This window comes from Bos javanicus, chromosome 1 (genome assembly GCF_032452875.1).
Source record: "Bos javanicus breed banteng chromosome 1, ARS-OSU_banteng_1.0, whole genome shotgun sequence".
In the NCBI taxonomy this organism is placed as follows: Eukaryota; Metazoa; Chordata; class Mammalia; order Artiodactyla; family Bovidae; genus Bos; species Bos javanicus.
Window position 1 is genome coordinate 153,793,150 of NC_083868.1, and position 21,411 is coordinate 153,814,560.

General features: G+C 49.9%; 1 protein-coding gene and 1 non-coding gene across 2 annotated transcripts in view; both read left to right on the top strand.

Annotated features, from left to right (window-relative positions):
- The window catches only part of PLCL2 (phospholipase C like 2), a 212,366-nt gene that overhangs the window by 53,927 nt on the left and 137,028 nt on the right, over window positions 1-21,411 (top strand). The gene's annotated exons all lie outside the window — the stretch shown is intronic.
- On the top strand, window positions 20,805-20,911 carry LOC133255599 (U6 spliceosomal RNA). Its single transcript, XR_009738991.1, has one exon. It is a non-coding gene; the product is annotated as a U6 spliceosomal RNA (small nuclear RNA).

A 21,411-nucleotide genomic window follows, 5' to 3' on the forward strand; every position in this document is an offset into this window, starting at 1 on the left:
CCAGGTGGGGACACTGAGGCCCAGGGAGGATGCCTGCCTGGCCAGAGGCGCCAAGGGCTCGGTGATAGTTAACTGCACGATCGCTGAGTGAGCACTCGCCCAGCACAAGGCCTGGGGGGATAGTGCTAGTCCTCTGGACAGGCTGCCGGAGACCTGGGGCGCGGGTGGTCGGGGCGAGGAAGGAGGCCCTGCGGGACGCCGGCAGCACACAGGAAGGGGCCTAATGCAGGTTTGGGGGGCCCTGAGGCCCCCGAGGCCGCCCCGAGCCTGAGCGTCGGTGGCGGTGCCAGAGGACCCGTCAGGGAGGCCAGTCAGCAGCCTGGCTTGGACGCACGGGCGGTGATTCCCCCGCGTAGTAACAGGCCAGGAACGGGTGAGGGCTCTCGGGACGGGAGCCCAGGCTGGAGCTCCGGGGGGCATCCACGTGTAAGGGGACCGCACCAGGAGCAGCCCCAAAGGCAGCTGAGAGGAGGGCGGGGGAGACAGGGAGACAGATCTGTCAGCCTCAGACTAGATCAGGTCCGCCCGTGGAAGGTCTGTGCCCCCAGGGCGGCGGGCACTCAGTGTCAGCCTGGAGGGGTGGGAGGCAGAGGGGGCGGAGGCTCACGCGGGAGGGGCCGCGTGTGCACCTGTGGCTGATTCAGGTTGAGGTTGGACGGCAAGCAGCCAAATTCTGTAAGCGGTTATCCTCCCCCCGCCCCCAACCATGGGACCCGCCGTGTCCAGTACCCTGGAGCCCATTTCATCAGGTGATATTTTGAGGGGGAGTGGGAGTTGGAAAAGTAGAGACTCGAGTTCGGAAAATTTCTCAAGGTTAGTGGTGAGTGGTTTGGGGGGTTGTGTCCAGAGAGATGGATTGTGAGGTCAGTCTTAAAAAAAAAAAAAAAAAAAAGGGAGAGGCTTGAGCATATTTAAATGCTGGGGTTTGGAGTTCTTTGTCAGGACTCGCCTTGGGGCATACAGATGGAGCTGAGGGTGAGGTATGTCAGTCAGCTCAGTCCAGGCCCTCAGTCGTGTCTGACTCTTTGTGACCCCATGAACTGCAGCCCTCCAGGCCTCCCTGTCCATCACCAACTCCCGGAGTTTACTCAAACTCATGTCCAGTGAGTCCGTGAGGCCATCCAACCCTCTCATCCTCTGTCGTCCCCTTCTCCTCCTGCCCTCAATCTTTCCCAGCATCAGGGCCTTCAAATGAGTCAGTTCTTCGCATCAGGTGGCCAAAGTATTGGAGTTTCAGCTTCAACACCAGTCCTTCCAATGAACACTCAGGACTGATTTCCTTTAGGATGAACTGGTTTGACTTCCTTGCAGTCCAAGGGACTCTTAAGAGTCTTCTCCAACACCACAGTTCAAAAGCATCAGTTCTTCTATGCTCAGCTTTCTTTATAGTCCAACTCTAACATCCATACATGATCACTGGAAAAACCATAGCCTTGACTAGATGGACCTTTGTCGACAAAGTAATGTCTCTGCTTTATAAGGTGTGTAGGTTCCTGAAAATCACCGGTTTTCTGCCCACACAGAGAGCCTTTCCAAATGCAGAGAGGGCTCCTAAGAAGACAGCGGGGATCAGAGCGCCCTGGTAAAGTCCTCACACACGTGGGGGGCAGACTCACGTCTAGTTTTGCCTAACACGAGAAAAGAGCCTCCAGGAGAAAAGAGCCGCCCAGGTCTGACCGTGTCATGTGGCGGCCATCCGCTGTGTCCTTCTGGTGCCTCCGTGCACGGGAAGGACTTTTCCGCCGCCGTTTCCTCTCCCTCGCAAGGACGGTGCGTGTTTTCTGACCAGGGGCAGCAGGCCCTTCCTCCCTCTGGGGGCCCCCCGTCCTAGGCAGGAATTCTCACCACCCCTGAATCTTGGACTGAAGAGGTGTGGTTCTCCCAAAACCTGAAGAGCAGAGAACATGCTCTCCTTCCCAACACAAGAGCATCTAGAGCATCCCGGAGTGCACCCTGCTGAGTCCCTAAGGAGCGAGGCGGCTCCATGCCCTGCACGGGCCGGGACCCTCCCGGGGGTCTGCGGTTGCCCCACGTGGACCCTCCCGAGGCCTCCCTTTGCGGTGGGGGTGCCTCCCGGGAGGTCACACGCCCGAGAACTGGAGGAGTCACCTGACCCTTAGCTCAGCCCGCCTTCTCCCAGCTGGAATGTGCCTCCTGGCGTGTCTGCCCTTCCAGAACCCAGAACAGGCCCTTCTGAGGTCCTGCCCCTGGTTTATCCCCTTTTCCTCTAGTCTAAAAGGTCCTGTGGGATAGAGGATGCCTTTGATGAATTCCCCGTTTAACCTGGGGAAGCAGTCTCCTGGGTGCTCATTTTTGTCTCGCTCATTTTGCAGGCGGGCAAGCTCTCCCGAGTAGCTGGCACACCCTGATTTTCTGGCGCGTTTGCCGTGCCTGATGCCCGTGGCTGGGAGGCGGCGGCGGCCTCCCCCTCCACAGCGCTGGGGACAGCTGTGTTTGAAAGCCTCCTAATTGTTATTTATTCTGCCTGTAGATCTGCAGCCCCACAAATGTGCGAGTAGGACTTATGCGGGTCATCTCGCTCTGTTTTGATCAGAGCTGCTGTAAATAAGAGAGCCCGAGTGCACTGTTTTCCCAAACGCCAGGCTTTCACCGCAAGTCATCGTTTTCTCTTCTGACGCCCCTCCTCTCACCTCCATTCATTTCTAGGAGACTGAACCGAGGGCGGTAAACAAAGTGACGCCTCTGTCCACTCCCTGAGGGGCTTTCCCCAGATCTGAGACCCCCGTCACTCCTCTCAACCCGAACCGATGCTTTCCTTATTCCTCGTAAAATCTCTTACAGCGTGGAGTTCACCATGTTCCAGACACTGTTCATGATTTTCTGCTTTGGTCTGCTTTTCCTGTAATAATTCCTGTCTTATTAATGGCATCCTTTTTATGACCCAAGCAAGAAGCCTCGGAGCCACGTTTATCTCCTGTTTTTTAACCTTGCCTCCTGTGTTCGTTTGATTACCCCGTGTTCTGGGATGTCTCTGGACTTTTTCCTCTGTCAGTGCAGGTGGTAAGTTGGGCCCTTATTCTTCCGTTAATTCCTCTGCCTGGCCTTCTCTTACTCCAGGCCGGTTCTCACTCCTTTGCCAAATGTTACGACCTCAGCAGAGCCCTTGCTGCCCCTTCCCCCGGCCCCCAGCCCTTTTCCCAGAAGATGCATTCATTCCCTTACTCTGGAGTCCCCTTTATTATTTTACTCTAATATGCATGAAACTGGTCATTTTTTCTTTGCAGGTCTAGCTCTTCTGCTAGGTTAGGAGATTTTTGAGGGCTAGGACCCTTTTGGTGCTTAGAAACTTGTGGCTTAGAAACGACACCAGCACAGAAACTCATGGCTAAATTTAATTGACTTGAATTAATATAAAGACAGTTATATGGAATAGAAGAGGAACCATTGAATGATGCTGATTATTTCTTGTTTGAGCTCTTCTTAGTCTTCTTTTTCTCTTCTCCTTTTGCCCCTCTTAGGAAAAAAAGAAACACATAAACGTTCCATTGCTGTAAAAACAATTCAAATACAGACTTTCTATATCTGCAAATAGAACAACCTGGTTGGGATATCAGTTCTGTCAAAACACAGTTTAATTAGCATTTATTTGTTGACATTAAGGAACAAAAGAGAACCTCACGAGTAGCATTCGTGGAAGAAAGCCGGTGGTCTCGGAGCCTGGGTGCTCCGGTTCCAGTCTTGTTGCCATCTCCTGCCTGAGTGACCCGGCAGGACTACGGTGTCTTTTAGGTTCAGCTTTCTTCTCTGCAAGATGAGACTAATAATACCTATTGGACAATTGTGGTAATGGAAATTGGTATAACCTCTATGGAGAATAGTATGGGGGCTCCTTGAGAAACTTAAAACAGAATTACCGCATATCCTAGCATACCGTATATCCTAGCATTCCTGGGCATAAATCTGGAAAAAGCCGTAATCCAAAAGTATTCACCAGTGTTCACTGCAGCACTGTTTATAATTTCCAAGACATGGAAGCAACCTGAATGCCCATTGACAGATGAATCGGTAAAGAAGATATTGTAAATGTATGTATATGTGTGTGTATAATGGAATGTTATTCGGCCATAAAAGAGCGCAGTAGAGCTATCTGCAGCAACATGGATGCACCTAGAGATGACCATACTGGGTGAGGTAAGTCCGACTGAAAGAGACAAATGCCTCATTTAAGAATGTCCAGGATACTCATGACTCCCTCCCGTGTCTGGGTGATGTTGAATGAACGGCATCCTTTCTAAAAACTTGGTAATTAAATTTAGCAGTTTTGATTATGAGGAATTTATTTTCCTATTGGCGTGAAGACAAGAAAAGAGGAGCTTCGGGGTATCATTGTATTTCTTGGGGTTTCTGCTGTATTTTCTCTCCATTGCAGTCCTCTGTGGGGAGAGAGCCTTCTCTCCATAGCCACATGCTGGGCACACAGAGATGGCATGGTGCCTGGTTGGCACTGGGGTTTATGCAGGTAATCCAAAGCTTGTTTTTCCCTTGCACACATCTTTAAGATGTAGGAGGAACACACCTGAGGCATGAACTACAACTTAGCAGTTATAGATCGAGTCTGTAACCTGACGCTAACAGAAGGAAATCAGCTTACCCTGCTATCTTGGGTGTGCCAAGGAAAAGGTCCTGTTCTTGTTTCCTTCAGTCTCTCCGTTCGTATCTTCCGCAGTTTACCCATTTGTTTTTTAAAATTGTAATATGGGCTGTGAAAGCAGAAGCGGTAGGTAGCACTGCTTGGCGGACAAATTCAGAGCTGTTTCTCCTGCGAGGCGGCTGTCAGCACCGCTCACCGAGAGGAGAGCCTGCTGGCGTCTCAGGGCCCCAGCGAGATGGGTGTCCCCAGGCTGCCCGGCGGCGGAGGCAGGGCCGGGCCTCCTTCCGGGGTGGTCAGCGGGCAGGGCTGGGAGGGGACTGGGCAGACAGGGAGAGGCCGCGGCCGTCCCCCGGGGTTCCCGAGCCACCCAGCGAGGGCGGCCGCAACACGCCGACACCCGGCCCTGGGTGCTGGGCTCTGTTGGTGGAAAGGGGACTTGTGAAAGTCAGCCTTTGTGCTTCTTATGTGAAAAGTTCTGTGGGACATTCACACCTACTTCGGAGTCCCTTGGACTGCAGGGATCCAACCAGTCCATCCTAAAGAAAATCAGCCCTGAATATTCATTGGAAGGATTGATGCTGAAGCTGAAGCTCCAATACTTTGGCCACCTGATGCGAAGAGCTAACTCACTGGAAAAGACCCTGACGCTGGGGAAGATTGAAGGCGGGAGGAGAAGGGGACGACAGAAGATGAGATGGTTGGATGGCACCACCGACTCAACATGAGTTTGAGCAAGCTCCGGGAGATAGTTGAGGACAGAGGAGCCTGTTGCAGTCCGTGGGGTGGCAAAGACTCAGACACGACTGAACGACGTATGAGCAACGCCATATCTACTTAAATAAAATCCAGCATAAGCTATCACTGAAACATGAAGTAAGTTACCAAAGCCAGACAGTGGGAGCTCACACGGAGGACCGTCCTCTTCCCCGTCCTGGCCCCTGCCGCCCGGTTGCACCCCGACCCCGGTGCGTTCCCCTGGACGGACGTTAGGTGTGTGAGCCAGCACGTGTGCACACGTCTCCTCCTTAGAAACACAGCAAGCTGTTCTAGTGTCCTTCGTCACGTTGCTCTTTTCCGCGTCACACTGTTTTCCGATGTTTCTGAGTGAGTGTGTGTGCAGACTTTCTCACTCCAGCCCTGTGCTGCGCTGACGGATGCTTGATTTAATCAGTTTTCTCGTGGGGAACACCCGTTGCTTTTCCTCTTTGATTATCACCAGAGGTGCTAGTAGGAAGGGACTGTTTTTAAAATTCTCTCCCTAGTTTGTGAAAACTGTCCCGTTATACAATGCACGCTCTTGATAGGATTAGCACTTTGTCCTAGAAAAAGGAAGAGCAGGAGCCTTGTGGGATCTCTGGTTCCAAAACAACAAATGCAGTTGATAAAGCTTACAGGGTTTCGCTTTTGATGAAGATCCAAGAGCCACACAGGTGGTCTGCTGGACATACAGTGGTGGCCCGTGCCCAGAGTCGCATGCTCTCAGGCTGTGACTAAGGAGTTGTGAGCTGGTGGGCACACAGAGACGTCTGTATCCTCCGAGGGCTGAGCAGTGGGCAGGGTGTCCCAAGCTTCCTGCAGACCACATGGCCTGCGGGGAAGCCCTTCATTCCCACCCACTGTGATCATCGCAGTGACTGGACAACTGCCAGGCTAACGAGCAGTGGGCATTCTTGCTCCAATGTGGGAGGGGAGAGGGTCCCTGGAGGACGATCCCGCGGCCCTGTGCCCCGAGGATGCCCTGGAGAAGGACAGGTCAGCTAAGGGGTGGAGCAGTGTGGGGATAAGAGAGGGGACATCATGGGCACGGGGACCGCCCGGCCCGTCGCCAGGCCTTCAGAGTGTGTTCTGGCGGGGTCACCAGGGGTCAGGAGAGCCACAGCTCTTTGAAGGACTGAGGAACTTGGACTTCAGGCTGTGGGTGCCCTCGGAATGCTCTTTGCCAGGGGTATGAGGTTGCCCGATGCGTGTTTTTAAAATCTTCCAGTGGCCAGGGGAAGGGAGACTGACCTGGAAAGGGGCAGATGGAATTTAGGGAGTGGTTGGCATCGTGTGAGCGCAGCATGGCTGCAAGTGGGAGGGTGGGCGTGGGGAGCCTGTTAGACTGTGGGGTCAGCAGGGGGCGGCCGGGGCAGGACGTGCTGAGACTCGGCCCCTGGTGGCTTAGTTAGAATGGTGAGCAGTGCATTCAATACATGCATCTTTACCAGTGTCTGACGTTGTTTTTCTTGGATAAACCCTGGAAGCAGAACTGCTGAGTCAAAGGAAACAACATTTTAAAATCAAATTATCTCCGTGAAAGCTTTGCCTGTTTACAAGGACCGCTAGCAATGAGGGCCTCCCTGCTGGCTCAGTGGTAAAGAATCTGCCTGCTAATGCGGGAAATGAGGGTTCGATCCCTGGTCAGGAAGATCCGTGGAGGAGGAAATGGCAACCCCGTCTAGTATTCTTGCTTGGAGAACCCCAGGGACAGAGGAACCTGGAGGGCTCCAGTCCAGGGGGTCACAGAGAGTCAGACAGGACTCGGTGACTAAAAACCAACAGGCAAGGAGGAAGCTGGGGTCCCCTCCAGCCTCGGCCTCAGGAGCAGTGTCCCCGTCCTTCTGAACGGACGCAGTTGCTTGGCAGAAAACGGCTGTCTTTTCTTGGTTTCTTTGTGTTTCTGCGAGTACTGGCAGGACGCAAGGGTTTTCATGTTTACTTTTCCACCAGCTGCACGTTCATGTTTTTGCTTATTTTTACCTTCAACCATCTATCCTCTCCATTTTTATTTCTTCTGGTGCTGTAAATACGGAGGTGCTCCAGCTCCTCTTTTCTGGTATTCGCTGTGGTAGATCCCTGGTTTGCTGGAGCATCCTGCTAGTTTGTTATGGTGCTTACTTTTGTTTATATTGTTTTGTTGATGACGAAAGTTTTTCTAAAATGGAGTAAACTGTTCTGTTCATGCTTTCTGTCTCTTTTTTGTTTGTTTTTGGCCGTGTGGCTCATGGAGTCTTAGTTCCCTGGCCGGGGATTGAACCCAGACCTGGCAGTGAAAACGCCAAGTTCTATCCTCTGGACCACGGGAATTCCTGTGCTTTCTGTCTTTAGTTTAGTGCTGAGAGAGTGCGTCCTTGAACTTGGCTTATGTAAGTAGTGGGATTTGTATAGATATTCATGTCTGTGTTCACTTTTTACCTTTAAATCTTTAATCAGGATTTTTCTGGTGTAAGATGTGTTGTAGGAATCTACCTTTTTAGTTCCCAATAGTTTAAAAAAAAAAAAAGTAAAAAAAAAAAAAACCACACACACACATTTTTTCTAAAACCAGAAATCAGGACACACACCTACTCTAAAAGAATTTTTATGCAGTTTGTGAGGGAAGGCAGTCTCAGAGATGAGATGTAGAGGTATTTGAATTTCTAAGATATTATACACGGTTAAAAAACTATAGAACGTTTGAAATCAGTCTCTGGGAAAGTTCAGGTCGTAAATATTGCTCATGGTTTATGTGGTTGAGGCCTGCATTTCACTGAAAGCTCAAAGTTCCTTCCTCTTTGAAACATTAATTTAAACATCGAAATGACTTTTCAAGTGGTTGGTGACTCTAATCTTTACACAATCATAAGTTCCTTTCTACACAGAACATTTGAGACAGCCCCTTCTTTTGCCCAGGGTAGAGGAAATCGGACCATAACCAAAGACTGGGGAGTCTTAACCCACAGGGTTAAATGGAGCCTCAACAGAACTGCTTAAAAAAGAAAAGACTGGCTTAAAGCCCAGCCTTCAAAAAACGAAGATCAGGGCATCTGGTCCCATCACTTCATGGCAAATAGACAGGGAATAATTGGAAAGTGACAAATTTTATTTTCTTTGTCTCCCAAATCACTGAAGATGGTGACTGCAGCCATGAAATTAAAAGATGTTTGCTCCTTGGACGAAAAGCTTTGACAAACCTAGACAGCCTGTTAAAAAGCAGAGACATCACTTTGCCGACAAAGGTCCATATAGTATAGTCAAAGCTATGGTTTTTGCAGTAGTCATGTATGGATATGAGAGTTGGACCATAAAGAAGACTGAGCACCAGAGATCTGATGCTTTTGAACTGTAGTGTTGGACAAAACTCTTGAGAGTTCCTTGGACAGCAAGGAGATCCAGCCAGTCAATCCTAAAGGAGATCAGTCCTGAATATTCATTGGAAGGACTGATGCTGAAGCTGAAACCTGATGCGAAGAGCTGACTCGTTTGAAAAGACTCTGATGCTGGGAAAGACTGAAGGCAGGGGGAAAAGGGGATGATGGAGGACGAGATGGTTGGATGGCATCACTGACTTGATGGACGTGAGCTTGAGTGAACTCCGGGAGTTGGTGATAGACAGGGAGGCCTGGTGTGCTGCGATTCATGGGGTCGCAAAGAGTCGGACACAACTGAGCAACTGAACACCACCACCACCCCAACAGAAGTCTCTGGAAATAAAATGCCACAGCCCCTTACATTTATCATCTTGGCAGCAAGGCAAACATTTTCTGAAGTTTTAGAAATAACTTAGGTGCCTAATGGAATTCTAAATATTTAAATTTATTTTGTTTTAAAATTCTGGAGCCTGATCGGTCTTTTTCCTAAGAGAGAGCACTGTCCTGGTCTGGCTGTTTAGGAGAGATCTCGAGACGAGTCTGAGGATGAGACTGTTGACATTGCTTGGCCTGGGCTGTGTTGTCCACTTCAGCCTGTGGTCCTGGCTCCCTGGCGAAGCCTGGCTTCTCAGTAAACGCTCTTTGCAAGGGCCCAAGGTGGGCTTCCGTGGCTTTAGGCCACCCAGAGTGCCATGTGTATCTGTTTGATAAACTCTGTGGTTTGTCTCTTCTCTGTGTTTTTGCTAACTTGTAAAAAAAAAGAAAAGCAAGCAAGCAAACATACTATGTTAAGTGTTTTTCATTTTGCTTGAGTTTATGGAAAATGTAATTGCATTTCTAAAACAACAAAAGATTGTTTCTCTAGGGAGATTGTGGGGGGCATTTAGTCTTTTTTTTTTTTTTCAAGGCTGTGAATATTAACTATGAAAATGGATATATGATCTTGTGAGGACGTTTATGTCAGCAGGCTGAGCAGTGTTTGTTCCCAGAGCGGGGCTGTAGCTGCTGACGCTGGGGTGTCAGAGGCTGGGAGGGGCTGAGGTTGGGAGGCGTCGTTTTGCTCCTTGGGTGCAGGTTTCTGTGTGGTCCAGGTGTCGGTCCTGACCGTTCACCTTACCTTTGCAGTTCGGGGTTTCCAGACTCAGCATCCTTGGCAGTTGGGCTGGATGGGTCTTTGTTGTGAGGGGCGTCCTTTGCCTCCTGGGATGTTTAGTCGCACCCCCGGGCCCTCCTCCCTAGATGCCAGCGCTCCCCTGCCCTCCCCAGCCCCGACAGTTGAACATCACCCTGAGCCTTGTGGAGTGGCGTCTCCGGGGCTGTGATCCCCGTGAGAGAGGCCAGCACACAGGTTTGCCTTTCGCATGGAGTGCTTTCAAGTCGAACGGTTATCTTCAGAGCAGTACGGGGGTCCTGGGAGGCACCTTTCCATAGCTTCAGTGGAACGTCAGTGACCTTTCGCGGCCCTGCGGTTCACTCCCTGAATGTGTTATGTTGCAGATGAGGCCTGTGAGCTGAGGGGTGGGTGGAGGCTCTGGGGGCAAGTTTTCTAGAAACGCTGATCGGAGGCAGGCGTCCTTCGACGCAGGCTGAAGGTGGGAATCACACGGTGCTCCTGTGGTGGTTAAACTTGGTTCTTTGCTGTGCTCGTGGCATCAATCACGAGAGCAGGAGGCTCCTTTCCTGAAATGCCTGCCTGCCCTTCTGGGCTGTGTGGGGTGTTCAGGTTCTGGCCTTCTGTGGACGGCTGACCTACTGAGATGAAACGTCCGCCCGCTGGGGAAAATCCTGAAAGTCAGACAAAGCCGGCAACCAGCCCGTACCTGACTTGTGATTTAAGGGCTGCGAGGTCTGCACTCAGCCAGGGCTTGGTGGCCTGCGTTTTCCTCACACGTGCTTCAGCTCCCCTCTCACTGTGGCTGATTTTTAAAGCTGCTTCCTTCTCAAATTCACACTGACGGGACCGTACGGATCAAACAAAAGGCAGAAGAGCCGGGCCACAGGCTCAGTCTCTGACAGGGAATGCTGTACTTGCATTACGTTTGGATAATGAGTTATGGTTTTCTATTGGGTTTTTCTTAATAAAGCAATAATTACTTCATGAAAAATTGGTCTGAAGGTGGCCATTGATGTGTAATTTTATGTTTCACATTAAAATTTACTTGTCTTACATCATTTTTAGTATTTCTTTCAAGCATAACTGCCTAGATAATGCAATTATGTTAACTCATGGCTAAATGTATTTTTATTCATTACATGACTGGAGTGAATGACAAATTTCTTGCCAAAAGCATTGCTTTGCTTATACTGGACAAACAATCATGTTTGGATCTGCTTTTTTAAACAAAGTTTTGATGATACTGTAAAGCTTCTTGATAATTAGAATAAGGTGAACTATTGCTGCATTGCGTAAGGTGCCCATTAATGCATTTTAAAGGACCATGGAATAATAATTAGGACTTAGAACTATAGTCAGCTTTCAGTGATCACTTCAAGGATGACTGCTAACAGAGGGAAGAAGAGGTGTTACAGAAAATAAGAAGCGTTGGAAAGAAATACAGGAGACCTGGCCGTCCTCAGCCTCTCTCTCCAGACCTAATGTTTCATCTATGGCTGCAGGGGCCTGGCCCGTAGAAGGGGAACCGCAGCCTCAGATCAGGGATCCACTTTGGAGGACAGCGCACTCGCCATTTTTTTCTCCCACCCAGCAGATTCCGATCGGCCCTTGTCAGAATGCACATCTGTCTGGACCCCAGAAACAGGCACTCGTTGTTCCGTAACGCAGAGGTACATTTAGAAGCATTTACTGAGGCTGACCCCTGGGTCGGGTGTGGCTGGATGCCTCCTAGGAAACGTGGGGAACAGGAGATGGCTTCCAGGCCCTTCTCCCTGGCCCTCTTTTCCTTCTGTTACTGTCTCACCCAGGCATGAGTATTCTCTGTTTGAGGACCTACATTCAGTTTATGGCTTTCAAGAAAGGGAGACAGCTAACACCATTGCTCTAAAGATTAGAGAGAAAGAATCCAGAAATGTGAGGACCGTGTGTACAAGCGTTTGAGGGATGATATTAGCCCTGTCTCTAACTTATTCAGTGTAAAAAGCTTGTGGGTAGCTAGCTAGCTATATAGTTTGTTTGAATCATCTGACCTTGTCTCTGTCTAAATATAGACATTTCAGGAATACAGCCAATCCATGCTTTCTGTTCTGGCCTCCTGAAAATCAACCAAAGCCCATATGTGCTTGTATGGTAGAAGTGTGTGTCTCTGTACAGACAGGACGTGGGGTGAAGGGTGGTCACACACTCTTTGTGGTCATGTCTTCTTTTAGGGCAGTAGTGTAATGGCTGTTGGAGTCTGGATAGATTCAAACTCTCAATGTTTATAGTCTTCCAGAGTTGCTAGATCTGTTGATTCAGAAACAAATGTAAATCTTTAACCTGTGGATTTTTATTTTTCAATGCTTAGAGAGGTCTGTTGGTTGAATTTATTTCAGAGAAGGTCACAGGCTTGAGCTCTGCACCCAGGACTTAGCTTTGCACATTCCATGATGGCATTGTACTGCCTCCAAAGAGATGGTCTCCAGGGGGCTGTGTTCAAAGATGGTATCCTCTCAGCCCACAGATATCTGTGAGTGTCTGATGTGTTGGGTGCACACCAGGAAATAAGACAAAGCATAAACATGTGAGTAAATGGGAAAACCATCAGATAAGGCCCACGCATTGTTAAAATTGAGTGAAGCCATCAAAAGATAGTTATTTCTGGAATGAAATCAATAAAGATGGATTAGGCCTCAGCGGGACAAGAATGGTGGTAGAATTGTGGAGCGTCCGAACGCACGAAGGCCCAGGATGTCATTGCATTCCCATTACACAGAGTATCGGGGACCGTTTACATCGGAGCTATGTTTTCATGATTTCCACCCTGCTTCCCTGCAAAGTGGCATATTTCAGAAAACCTCAGGAAAATGTTTGCTCGCAGACATTGTAGAGGAACAAGGAACTGCAGGGCGGCGGGGAGCTGACGGTACACCCGGGCCTGCAGGCAGTGGGTGGCACCTGAGTCCTTTGCTCTAAAGAAAAGGATTCATGCTATCTAAGCAGGAAATTCTGTGTTTGAGACTCGCAAAACCCCAAGTGAGCGGGATTTGAGGGAAACCAGAGAGGGTAGGAAAGGACTCAGTAAATGAGAGGGAACATCTGGATTACTTTCCTGTGCGAAGGACCCAGGCATGCCCCCTCCCCCAGCCTCGGGGGTGGGGGGGGGTCGGGGGAGGAGAGAGCCCCTCCCCCAGGACCATCGCCTCCCGCCCCCGTTGTCCCCCCCGGCCTCCCCTCACCTTCCAGGGCTTTCTCTGGACGGGCTTTCCTTGCAGCCCTCAAGCACGCCTGCCTTGCTCACACCACACACCAGCCCTTTCTGCGGGGCGGCAGCCTCTGTGTGCTTCCCTCCTTGTCACATTTATGACAAAAGGCGTCTGCTCTCTGCTCTCACAGTCTCTCTTCCTGTGTCCCCCCCACAGCTGGGTCATCCCGTGTTTGCTTTTGCAGAGGCTGCAACTAAGTTTCCCTAAATCAGTTCTTATAATAAAATAGGTCTCCGGGTGAGGCCGGCACACCTTTGAATACTGGCTCAGAACCCAGCAAAATGTTCGAAATACAGACTTGTCACACTGTAACTCAGTAAAGAATCCGCCTGCCATGCAGGAGACCCGGCTTCAGTCCCTGGGTGTGAAGATCCCCTGGAGGAGGGCATGGCAACCCACTGCAGCATTCTTGCCTGGAGAATCCCATGGACAGAGGAGCCTGGTGGGCCACAGTCCACGGGGTCGCAAAGATTCGGACGCAACTGAGCGACGGGGCTCACCTGGCTCACAGAAATTGTGTTTCTGCTTCCCCCGTGGATTGTGAGTCCCTTTAAGAGCAAACCTGTTCTTCACTTTCTAGCCGTGATGTTTTGCAAAGTATGTCGTCAAATAGAAAGCTTGTCACATGGAACCTCAAAGAAGCGAGGGTGATGGGAAATAGTGGAGCACCTGGGTTCCCAGGATGAAACCAACGGTTGTGTGAAGAGTTGCTTTCCAAAATCTAACTAGGTTACTGACCCTGGGCCCCCAGTCCATGGACCAGTCCACCCCTGGGTGGGAAGCCCCCTGTGAGAGCCCGCAGGGGAGATGCTGCGGCCCCTGTCCACACGCCTGCGAGCAGACGCTCGGTGGTTCGGGGCGGAACGTGGCTCTTTCCTCTCTTTAGAGAAGCGGGGTTCTTACCGCATCAGGATGTGGAAGGGCTTCCCTGCGGCCGGGATGTGAGAGGAGGAGAGGGCCGCCGGGTGGAAGGGTCCACAGTCTTCCTGGTGCAGTTTCCGCTGGTCGACCAGGAAGCCGCCCCAGGAGCGGGGCACGTCCCCCACCTGGGGCCCCGGGGCCTCCGTCTGCCCCCCGCCTTCCCTGGTGCTTTCCTGGCCCGGCAGGGCCCGCTCACTGCGCTATAACACGCGCCCCCTGCACTCTGCTCGGTGGTCCTGTGCTCTTTCTCAGGGACCCTTTTCTTCCCACTTCCATATTCGTTTTCAGTGTTTTCACTGCTTCCTCTCCTATTTTCAGTCCGTGGGGTCGCACAGAGTCAGACACCACCGAGGGACTTCACTCTCTTTCCCTTTCTCCTGTTCTCACCAGCTGTCTTCCTCCTTTGCCTCTTTTTCTTCCCCGTTTTATCCCATGCCTGCCCTCCATCTCCTCAAAGGCAAGGAAGAAAAGAAACGGCGCTCCCAGAGCTTGGGAAAGAGCGGTGTTAGCAGATGAGAATCCAGGCCACCGGGGCGCCTCCTCTTGAGACAGGGAGAGGAGTTTGTGACAGTGTCGCAGGCCACGTGTTCAAAACGGCGGCGGTCCTGGGCCGGCGCGCCTTCCTACCTCGGTCGTCATGGCGCTTCCCGGGCGTGTGCACAGAAGGATGAGCTCAGAGATGGAGTGCCGGCCAGTGCGCGCTGCGCACGAGGCTCTGATGGCTTTTGGACTGCCTTGGCCCCGAGCATTTCCCCTGATTTCCGGTTCATGCCCTTCGCTGCGTCCTTTTAAACGGTATCCTTGGTGCTTTTCTTTATAATCCTCGAATGACTTTGATAAATGGCCATCTTGACATGTGATATTTTAATAAAATACTGGCTGAGTAATACACTTGCCCTTGTTGAGGTCAGACACTTCATTTGGGGAGAGTTGATTCTCTGAGTCTGAGTGAGTGGGAAAATGTGAGCGGGCTCACCCTCTGTGCCAGCTGTCAGATGCCTCCTGTGCCAAGTCGCCCCTGGGGGTTGCTCTGGGGGTTGTCAGAGCTGCCCAAGAGAAGTGATTCCTGGGAGGCGAGGACGTCAGCCTGTACTGAGAGCCCTTGAGCTTGGGGGAAGGTTGAACAGCATTGTAGGTAAAGATTTATTCTCAGTTGCTGATACTAATAGCATTGCTGTTTTCCTGATTTTACAAACAATGCGTATTTACTATAGAAAAAATCACAGTAGAGAGATTTACTAAAGAAAGTGAAAATAACCCAGTTTCTTACTATCTCTTTTTTTTGTGTATTCATCTATGTTTTTATATATTAATTAAAAAAACAAACCCATGTAGCACAGATACGTGGGCTTCCCAGGTGGCCCAGCAGTGAGAAAATGCCTGTCAGTGCAGGACATGTAGGAGTTGTGGGTTCCGTCCCTGGGTTGGGAAAATTCCCTGGAGAAGGAAATGCAACCCACTCCAGTTTTTTTGCCTGGAGAATCCCATGGGTCGAGGAGCCTGACATGCTACAGTCTATGAGCAAAGAGTCAGTTGCAAAGAGTCGGACATGACTGAGTGACTGAGTGCACGCATACACGCACACACACACACACACACACCTGTCCATGTAATTGGTGTGTAGCTCATCATTGTTTAATGGTTGCATGGTGTTTTATTGTAAGATTATAACATAATTTTCTAACCAGCTACATTTATGTTGTTCCCACTATTTTTAGCATTATAAAATAGAGAATGTTCGAATTAAAGTCTCTTCTGGGGAGCTTGGATGGGACAGCAGGCTCAGCCGCCTTTTGGATCTGTGGGTGCTTCTCCAGTGTGGAGCGGAGCTTGTTGAACTCTTGCCATACTCAGGTTGGTTTTGATCATATCGATGGTTTCCTGCTGTCCCATGTGGCTTTCTGTGGCAGACGAGTGCAGACAGCGGTCAGGGGCACGCCTGCTGCACTCAGGGTGCTGGAACCCAAACCCCTTTTATTCACCGTGCTATCTGAGTGACTTGGTGCCCGTCCTGTCGCCTTGTCAGAGCTTGGCTTCCTGATTTGTGAGTGGGGATGGTAATCCTGGCATTACAGGGCTTCAGTGAGGGCTCAGCAAAGTAGTGAGCGCAGAGTGCTTAGTGTGGTGCCTCACGCGTGCTGAGCACCCGTTCACGTTAGCCGTCCTTCCTACGAAGATCGCCGTCCAGGCGGATGTCCGCCGCTCATGCCCGCCTCTCAGTGTCTTCCAGTAGCGGGCTCAGGTGGCGCTTCGGTGATCCGGCCAAAAACCTTGGTGCCCTCGACACCACGTGTGTCTACCCAAAACAGGCATGGTTGGATGGCATCACCGACTCAGTAGACATGAGTCTGAGCAAACTCTGGGCGACGGTGAAGGACAGGGAAGCCTGGCGTGCCCTGGTCCACAGGGTCACAAAGAGTCAGACACGACCAAGTGACTGAACAACACAAAATAGGTTTGTTGAAGTCTTAAGCCCCCCATGCCTTAGACTGTGACTGTGTTTGGAGGTAGGGTTTTAAAAGAGCTGGTTAAGGTTAAGTGAGGTGATTGCTATGGGCTCCAATTTCAGTAGGACCGCTGTCCCCATGAGGGGAGCCCACGTGACAGCAGAGAGGGCACACGGTGTCCTGAGGACAAGGAGGGAGGCCACAGGTCAGCACCTCGGCCTCAGCCTGCCAGCTCCCTGAGCCATGAGAAAAGGATTCGGTGTTGTCTGAGCCGCAGCCTGCAGCGCTTGTTACGGTGGTCCAGGCAAACCCACGCAGCAGCTCTCCTCCTCCTGCGTCCCCCACTCAGTCCATTAGAGAACCCTGCTCCCCGCGCCCCTCCAGAGCACGTCGGCCTCTGACCACTTGTCCCCGTCACTGCCTTCACCTGGGTCCCAGCCCGCACGTCTCCAGCCTGGCTTGTCCCAGCAGCCGGAGGGTGTGGTCAGGCACACCCCAGCACTCATTTCCCTTACGTTCAGCTCATGCAGAATCATGTCAAAGCTGTGGTTTCTCCAGTGGTCACGTATGGATTTGAGAGCTGGACTATAAAGAAAGCTGAGTGCCGAAGAATTGATGCCTTTGAACTGTGGTGTTGGAGAAGACTCTTGAGAGTCCCTTGGATTGCAAGGAGATCCAACCAGTCCATCTTAAAGGAGATCAGTCCTGGGTGTTCATTGGAAGGACTGATGCTGAAGCTGAAACTCCAGTACTTTGGCCACCTGACGGGAAGAACTGACTCATTTCAAAAGACTCTGATGCTGGGAGGGATTGGGGGCAGGAGGAGAAGGGAACGACAGAGCATGGCTGGATGGCATCACCGACTCGATGGACATGAGTTTGAGTAAACTCTGGGATTTGGTGATGGACAGGGAGGCCTGGAGTGCTACAGTCCATGGGGTCACAAAGAGTCTTACACGACTGAGCGACTGAACTGAACTGAATGCAGAATCAGAGCTCAAATCCACAATGTGGTCCAGCAGTGATCTGGACCAGCCTTTCCTCCAGCGATTCTCCAGCTCCATCTCCTCAGCAGCCTGTGCTCCCAGCCCCTGCTGGTCCTGCCGCAGGCACAGCTGTGCTCCCCTCGGCCTGGAGCACCCCTCTTGCAGACGTCCGGGCGCACAGCCGCACCTCCTTCAAGTCTTGGCTCAGACACCTTCTTCTCAGTGAGGCTCTTACCAGCATTTGTCTGTCCCCTACCTGTGGCCTCCTGTTCCCCTGTCTTGTTTTATTTTTCTCCATCATACTCATAATCATCTCACTGCCGTGTAGTGGGCTCATATTTTTAAGTATTGTGCTGTGGTTGTTGAACATCTCCTGGGTTCACCACTCAGAGGTTGTAACTGTGGGCACCGAGAAGAGCTCCTCAGTCCTGGGTCAGGGTGCCCAGCGGGGCCTCCCGGGCACACAGTTGCTAAACAGCTGCGTGCATCAGAGCGCTCACACAGACGAAGGCTTTCCGGCCCCGACCACAGCCTTGCACGCTGGGCGCGTGGTCCGGCTTCCTGCGTGGGAGGGGCCTTTCTGACCCTGACTGTTTCCGCCCCCGCATCCTGCTCCCTCCCGCCCTCACCCTGGACCCCTTGGTTGGCAGTGGGCATCCCCGGGGAGCAGGGACCCCCTGCAGGTCAGGACCTCTGCAAGCAGAGGGGCCTCTGGGGGGATGGAGTGATGGAGAGCGAGGCCGGGATGCAGCAGGGTTTGGGCAGAGGGTGAAGTAGGAGATCTTCCCCGGAAGCTCCAGGTGCCAAATGTTGCTCGTCTGGCTTCTAAGTGGGGCCTGGAGTGGCAGGACGTGGGGAGCGGAGTGGAGGCGGCCCTGAGCCCTGTGCCAGCCCCGGCTTCCTGGCTCTCGGGTCCCAGGGGCCTGGGGTGGCCCAGCTGGGGGTGTCTGGACCTCGCTCCTCTCTACCTGCCCTTGATTGAGGAAGAAGAGCAAAGAAAAAGCTAAAATCTTATTTTTTAAAAATGAATTCAGTTTATTTCTGTTTGGTTTACTTCATGGATTTCAGCGCGCTTTGCCCAGTTGAAAAGTTTTCTTTATCTGTCGGGCTGTGCCGGGTCTCCGTTGCCACACGCAGGGTCTAGTGCTCTAAATCAGGGACCCCCTGCACTGCGGGTGTGGGGATCTTAGCCCCTGAGCCACCGGGAAAGACCCTCCGCAGCGTTTGTGTGGCCTGCATACAGTATTTTAGCCACGCCGAGGGTCAGATAGGCCTGTCTGGGTCGTTCTGAGATCCTAAGCACTGTGTACCTTGGGAGAGAATGGATGAGGAGCTGCAGACAGATGACTTCCCCGGAAGCTCCGGGCATAACATGTTGCTCATCTCGCATCTAAGTGGGGACTGGGGTGGCCGTTTCCCTTGGATTCCGTAGTCCTCTCTATGGCTCACCGAAGAGCCCGAATAGGTAATCAGTCCTGTCGTAGGTAAATGGATTTCACATTTCTTCTTAGGCTATAACTCTTAAAAAGGATTAATAGGGGTTTTTTTCCCCTTCTGCCTCTTAATCAGATAATAATCAGGTAGTCTTTCTTTTATATTTTTTTCCCACATAGGAGGAGTAAGTGAATGAACGTAAGATTCAAGATTTTTTCTTACCAGTCACCCTTGTTTGCAGTGGGAGCTCAGACAAAATTGCTAGAATAGCAGCAAATAAAGTTTTCCTGAAACGGTCACCTTCAAGGGATTGGACCGCTTACCAGTGAGCTCCTTAGAAGAAGGGATGGCGCCTTTGTCTCTGGAAGCGCACAGAGCAAGTGAGGCTGACGGCGTAACAGCTTGTACTGAGCCAGGCAGGAGGCAGGGGCCGCCTGCAAAGTCTTCCGATGGCCTCATCTCACCTGTCTGGTGCCTCTGTCCTTTGGAAGGGCAATTCAGTGCATCCATGGGGAAGAAGTGCTTTAAAAAGCACAGTATCCTCTGCTTTTCAGTAGTCTTGACTCCTTTTATTTTATCATTCCAAATAATTATTACAAAAATTCACTCCCACTTAAAGTGTGAAGCATCTTTGCCACCAAAATGTTCCATTACTGCTGTGATTGGAAAGATTTAAACAGCCTCCAGACCCCCGCCCCGCTACTGTTGGAGAGCCCTTTCACTCCGTTCTCATCGGAAAATTCTAATCAGTAAATTAATTGCCAGTCAAGGGTATTTCTCCAGTTAGAAAAATTCATTTCTTAAAATTTAGCGTTTAAGAGAAGGTTAATATGAAAGCCAATTATGGTTAGTATGATACCAATGATTGTTTCCTGTTCATTATTGTTTTTGAAATGGCTCATTTGATTCATTAAGGATTACTTGTTTGGATGAATAAAGAAAAACATGTACTTTAATTGTCCTGCTTTCTAAATCATCCAGCATGCATTTATATAAAATTTTCAGCCTTTTTTTTTTTTTTTTTATAAAAATAGAAGCATTTTGGGCCTTCCCTGGCAGTCCGGTGGTTAACACTCACTGCTTCCAATACAGAATGCACAGGCTCAGTCCCTGGTTGGGGAACTAAGATCCTGTGTGTCGTGCAGCGAGACACAGAAAGAAAAAAAGAAAAAAGAAAATAAAGAAATAAAATATTAATTTTTTAAAAAAAGCATTTTGACTCATACATGAATGTTCATAGCAGCGTTATTCATAATACTCAAAAAGTGAAAACAACCCAAATATTCATTAGTAGATGAATGGATAAATAAAATGGATTCATCCATACCATGGAGTGTTGCTTAACAATGAAAAAAAACATGAAGTAGTGGTACATGCTATATGTAGATGAACATTGAAAACATTATATGTTAAGTGAAAGAAGCCAGTTACAAAAGGCTGCATACTTAGGATTCCAGAGGGCACGTCACCTGATTCTCAGCTGTTGCCATCTTTGAAAGCCTTGCGTTTCTGTTTTGCGCTGGACCCCCAGATTATCTAGTTAGTCCTGCTGATACGTTACTTTGGGTTCAAGCCTTTAATTACTCTGGAATCTGTGTGTGTGTCACTTGTGTTAAGAAGAAACTTATTATTTTTTATTTTGTGCTTTTTGCAAATGGAAAACCAGTTATTACAGCACTGTTTGTTGAGTAGTTAATCCTCTTTCCATGATTTAGAATGCCACTTTTATTATATTTTGAATTCCCTCGTATTCATCAGATTGTCTCTCAAGTATATGTTCTTGTGTATGAATCTGGTCATCAATTCCTGCACCAGTATCGTGCTGTTTTAATCACTGTGTATTCACAATGGGTTATATATGTGTGTGTGTGTGTGTGTGTGTGTGTGTGTGTATAGTAGTAGGGTAAGACGTGTTCTTTCTTTTTAAGATTGCCTTGTGCTTGCTTTGGTAGCACATATTCTAAGGTTGGAATGATACAGAGAAGATTAGCATGGTCCCTGAGCAAAGATGACATGCAAATCTGTGAAGCATTTCATATTTTTCTTAACATTAAAAAAAAAAAAGATTGCCTCAACTATCTTGTATGTTTATTCATTTGCTTTAATTATTTGTATCAGCATGTCAGATTTCTTGTAAATTCCATTTGGTATTTTTTTAAGGATTTTATTAAATTTATAAATAATTTGGGGGAAAGTTAAAGTCTCTATGGGTTTCCCTGGTGGCTCAGCTGGTGAAGAATCCGCCTGCAATGCAGGAGACCTGGGTTCAATCCCTGGGTTGGGAAGATTCCCTGGAGAAAGGAACGGCTACCCACTCCAGTATTCTGGCCTGGAGAATCCCATGAACTGTATAGTCCATGGGGTTGAAGAGTTGGACATGACTGAGAGACTCTCACTTTCAAAGTCTCTGTACTATTGAGTCTTCCCACCCAGGGACAAGCTACGTCTCTGTTTTAATTCTCTATATCCTTTAGTAACGTTTTATTTTCTTCACAACAGTCTTGTATGTCAGGCATTTTCACATGGGCTTATTTCTAAGTCTT